Source organism: Pteropus vampyrus, unplaced genomic scaffold, assembly GCF_000151845.1.
Source record: "Pteropus vampyrus isolate Shadow unplaced genomic scaffold, Pvam_2.0 Scaffold312, whole genome shotgun sequence".
Classification (NCBI taxonomy): domain Eukaryota; kingdom Metazoa; phylum Chordata; class Mammalia; order Chiroptera; family Pteropodidae; genus Pteropus; species Pteropus vampyrus.
In genome coordinates this window covers 766,049-771,580 of record NW_011889093.1, presented here as the reverse complement: position 1 = coordinate 771,580, position 5,532 = coordinate 766,049, and positions in this window count along the sequence as shown.

Genomic DNA, 5,532 nt, shown 5'->3' with positions numbered 1-5,532 from the left:
ACCTCGCTTCCCGTCTGATTATCACCCCATTGTTTATAACAAAAGGTGAACAATGCTCCTAATCAAAGTTACAAAAACATCCCCCAGAGTTTGACCTTGGAGGGCAGCCAACTGTGCTGCCGGTGACACTTGCCCACCTCTCCTTGGGAGCCGGCTCGGATGACACGCTGCAGGAGCTCGTTTTGTCGGACAGGTACACACTCAGGCTCCGCCACGTGCCATTTCACCAAAGCTGAGCATGACTGACTGCAGGGTGACATGGGAGGCACAGCCACCACAGCCATCCCTCGCGAAGCCACATGACATCCTCTTCCTCAGGGTCCCTATTGCATGTCTTTGTGACGTGCAGCCTTCCACCTGGTGGGTGGGGGTCAGAAAGCGAACCCCCAACCAGCTCCCGACGCCTCTGGGACGGCGCCTGTGACACGGCAGTGTGAGGAGGCAGGCGAGCCCCCGTCGTGCGTGCACGTGGCCACTCGGCTTCCTCAGTTGAGGCTCCTTTTCATTCCCCAAGATGCAACTGCTCCAGCAGGCTGTCACGTGACTGATCGAGACTAACCCCCAAACGACGAACACTCGCTGTGTAAATCCCGAGTCCAGCGTCCGGTCGGCCCCTCACCTGAGCTGCGTCGCGGAGCTGGAGGAAGGGCGAGTGTGTCCTCTGCAGATGCCCCTGCGCGCGGCAGAGCCATGCAGCCTCGCGGCTCCTCGTCCCCACCATCCCTTGGTACTGTTGGGGAGACAAGGGGAGACGTCTCAGAGCCTTCGACCCTGGGTCAGGGGCAGGCGCATCGTCTCCGAGGCAGAGATGCTCACGGGCCGTCACTGGGCCCCAGACAACGGAAGAGCAGACCCTGTCGGCCCCGTGCGTGTGGTGGGAACCGGCCACGAAGGTGACCTGCATGTGTGGGGACCACATGGGACACGTGGGACTCTGGGGGTACGGCACCGCGAGGGGTAAGCCTGAAGGTGGGCCAGTGGGCCCCGGAGGTGAGGGGCAAGTTCCTGGAACAGAAAGAATAGCGGGAGGAAAAAGGGGTACGGGGAGGGGTGCAAAGGCCCCCACAGGCCTGGCGGACAAGGGCGACAGACTGGGTGTTTGCTTAGGGACAGCGCCAGCCAGTACGGGGTTCCTGGTGCAGCTGGCAGAGGTGCCGTTAACCCAGGGACTGGGGACGGATAACGAGTCCGGGTTTTTGCTCTGTCTCCCACGGGCCTCGCTCAGGTGTCCAGACTCGCCCGCCACGTTCTCACAGCCCAGTGAGTCCCGGCGAGCCTGGGAAGCGCACGTGCCCGCGCCCAGGCCGCAAGGACACACGGCGCAACTAACGGTGACGCCAGGGACAGCCCGGCACGAACCTGAGCGCTGGTGAGAGCTCAGACGTGACGCGGAAGACGGCACGTGTGCCCCCGGCATGGCGGGGCCGCCCTCTTACCTTTGGGAAGGGCGGGCGGGGGGAGAGGGGAGCAGCCCAGGAGGGGTCAGTGTGGCCAGGCCAGTCGCCGACACGGCCCCTCTGGTGAGGACACTTGGGCCACTGGAGACCATGTCCCGGGCTCCTGCCACACAAGCACACATCTCCAAGGTTGCCTGTCCTCGCCTGGTGACAGAGCAGAGAGCAGGGAGGCTGGGAGAGCACCGTGTGACAGGTGACACCGTCCACAGGGAGGGCGGCACGTGAAGTCAGGACGCTGCCGCAGGGAGGCCAGGCCAGAGTCCCGAGGCACAGGCAGTGCGGGGGGTGGGGGGACACTGTGACGCGAGGGCGTTGACGAGTCCCAGCGGCTGGCCACCTGTCTGGGGCGGCTGTGGCGAGGGGCGCCCCCGCTGAGCGGCCAGGGCTGCGAGCAGTGGCGGCAGAGGACGCTCACTGGCGTCTGGTCGGCTGGGAGCAAGAAACGACGTGTGCGGGGAACAGGCCGGCGACCTGCCCGGGATGAGGGGCTGTGTGGAGACCCCAGGGGAGCGGGGACCCTGACTCAGTGGGCCGGGTCTCCCGGACTGTGGACTGGACTGCCTGTGGAGGGGACTCGGAGCGGCTGTGGGGCGGGGCTGCGGGGCGGAGCCGAGCGCCCAGCCGGCGTGGCGGGGTCCTTGTGCCCCGTCCCCGTCCCCGTGCACTGTTTTCCGGAGCCGGCGCAGGCCCGGGAGGCCCACGTGCACTCACAGAGCGGGCCTGGGGCAGCGGGGGTGGCAGGCGTCCTGGCGGCTGACAACTCCGCGGGGCGAGCGACAGGCGGTCACGAGAGGGCTGCGGAGGGAGCAGAGTGACCAAGAGGCCGAAGACCCGCGGGAACGGAGGACGAGTCGCAGGAGCTGGGGGCGCGCTCTGCCAACGCCACACTGGGCTCGGACAGAGGCCCGTCCGTCTGTGATGCCGGCGTGGCCCGGCCCGGCGGCCGACAGGGCCGGGGGAGCAGAGCAAGGGCTCAGGGGAGCGGGCAGCGGCTGCAGGGCCCGGGGGGCGCTTGGGGGGCTGGCTCTGCTCACTAGGGCTCACTGGAGGGACGCGGGAAGCCTCTGGACATTTTAGCATAGTGACGAGATCCCTTTTAAAAGAAAACACAAAACGTCCAGAATCCGGACTTTCTGGAAGGCGGGTAACACTTCCGGAGCTCAGGGTTAATGATCTCTGGCAGGAAACCAAATCCGTGACTGCAACATGGAAACTTTGGCCACCGCAGCTCGTGAGACGAGATCACAAACGCGGCCAGCAGGGCCTCCACGCACCGGCCTCCAGCGGAGGGCGACGCCATGACGCTTGTTTCTCTGACGCAGGGACAAGTCCCAGGGCTGGGTGAGAGTTCTGTGCCAGCGTCAGCTGTCGGGGTGGCAGACACATGGCTCGTCTGCTACCCTTCACCACCACCGAACCCCCACTTTACCGCTGTTCCTGCTAAAACCTAGACTCCCCAGCTCTCTTAAGGGGGGTGCGGCCGCATGACCCAGCTCTGGCCAGCGAGTGCAGGCAAAAGTCACAGGGCAGGGTGTCTGAGCAAGTGACTCAGGCGTGCCCTGTCTCCTCGATCCTTCCTCCCCCGCCCCCACCTGGCACGGGGATGTGCTGCCTGGAGCCCCAGCAGCCACCTTGCAAGCATGAGGCGGGGGCCACACCGAGCAGTAGGCAGCCACTTGTGTCTAGGAAGCACAGTGCTGACACGTCCTGGCTGACGGCTCTGGTTACACGACGGAGCCACCCAGGAGCCCGGACGGCCCACGTCCAGGCCTCCAACTGCACGGGAGCAGCCGCCTGGTGCCTGTCTGCTGCGCAGGGTCTAGGCAAACACCACCTGACACGCCCACAGCCACCTGGGCTTCCCCTCGTCTAGGTAACCTACCGACAGCTTTGGCTGCTTGAACTTGTCCTAGGCTCTCCCACCACCAAGCACGGCCTTGCTGGCATCTGGATGACCTTCACTAACGTTTCGTCCTCGGAGAGGTCAGGGACAGCGACGGCCTGGCAGTCAGCAGGCAGGGCCGCGGCCCCCAGCCCGGTGGGGAGCCTGCGTGAAGAGGGCGGTGCAGGCACGTGGCCCTCGGCCCCTGCTCCACGCGGGGTCGAGCTTCTCTCACGGGGGTGCTCGGGGGAGTCAGTGCGGAAATTCCAGGCACTGCTGCTGTCACGCTGAGGTGGCGGCACTGCCATGCAGGCAGGACCCCTGCCCCGGAGACAGGAAGGGACCAGCGGACCGGACAGCTACTGCACGACCTGGGCTCCCTGGCCCCGCGGTGCCGCGTGAGGCTGGGCTCACCCCGCTCCGCACCCTAACGGGAAGAGGGTGACGGCCTTAAGGGCATAGACTCTGTGACAACGTTTGGGGGGAGGAGCAGACGTTCGACTTCCTTCTCTCACTGGTGATGCCGAGCGGGGGGCGGCTGAGCACCGGGGCGCAGGCCCGGAGGGACACTGCCCTCTCCGCTGTCCGCTGACTCTTCAGGGCGGAAGCCATCCGTGCCGTCACCATGATGCCCACTGCCATCAGCCCTGACAGGAGGGCTCGCCCTGCGCACACGGTGCTGGCCCACGTCCTTGACCCGAGTGGTCAGCACGAGAGTCCTTAGACCGAAGCTGGTGACCCGGACTGCTGCCCGGGAAACTGCTGAACAAACTCCGCCCCTGCGCCAACGGCAGGGCATAGGCGACCGGCAAGTCCTCGAACGTGGCCGTGACACAAAGCTGGCAGCTGAGAAGGGCTAGGAAGCAGGCTGGTGGCAGACTCGCCAGAGGGGCAAAGAGGCTGAACAGAGAAACGATGAGAGAGGCCAGAGAACCCAGCGCCGAGCACCCCCGCAGAGCCGGCGCCCCGCTCAACACAGCGGGTGCCGGGGCACTGCACGCTCAGGCCCGCCGACGAGCCAGAGATTAGGACAGCAGGACAGCAGCCACCGCCACCTCCCTCTGAATAAAGTCAACTCACTGCATGCAACTCAACTCGGTCTACGAGACGTGCGAAATTACCTCTGCCAACTTCAGATGAAGAACAGCATTTTCGGTTTCCAGCTCAACGATTCTCTCTTCTTTGGCCTGCAACCGAGGATCCCAAAAAGAAAATTATCGATGATACTCACCAGTTGTCACTTTGTAAAAGTGGAAATTCTCCAGGTACAGGGAGGTGGTATCTCCAGGCGCCAGCCCCCAGGAAGAGCAGTAACTCAGTCACAGGGAGGTGACATCTCCAGGCGCCAGCCCCCAGGAGAAGCACAACATTCCAAGGTGCAGGTAACAAAACTGTCTACTAGGCCCTGTTTGATCTGAGAGTCACCGGATACATTTATCTTTGTACGAGACGTTAACGGCTAACTTCTGCTTCTTGTAATCTGCTTGCTTATTCAAGGACGTGGTTGGAGGCTTTATAAGCTGCCTCCTCTGGAAGCTGGGGGCTGATCTCTAACCCTGCGTGGTAGAGTCAGTCGCCAGCCGGCTAATGAAGGCTCATAATTAATCTCGATTGGCTCCGTGGGTCTTAGAATCGTTCACGCCACAACAACTTCCATCCTCAAAACAAAGACTCCACGAGAGGATGTGAGCACGTGCCTCCGTCAAGACCTAAGGGACGAGGACAGCTGGAGAAAGCCACTCTGACAGGGCCCCCCAACCCTGTGTCCACGACCCGATGTCCACGTGTGGCCCCAACCAGCAGCATCTAGGGGCAGACTCTTGGGCCCTCCCACCCCGAATCAGTCCGTCTGCATTTGACTAGCTCCCCAGATGGCCCACGTGCTCATTAAACGTTGGAAGACCTGCTCGTCAAAACCACTACTTCCTTTTTATTAATCCACTTATTCGAAAAGCATCTGTGAGGCGTCTATTACGTGCCAGGCGCTCATCCAGGTGCTGCCCACACAGCAGGGCGCAAACCCGCCCGGAGCTCCCCTCTTGTGGGAGACGCCTAAGCCGGAAAGCAGGGCCCAGAAGCAAACTGAACAGAGCGTCACCAATGGGGAGACAGGGACGAGCCCCAGGAGGGCCGGGCGGGGCCCGCGAAGTGGGAGCCGTGCAAAGGCCGCGAAGCGGGACCAGGCCTGGCGGG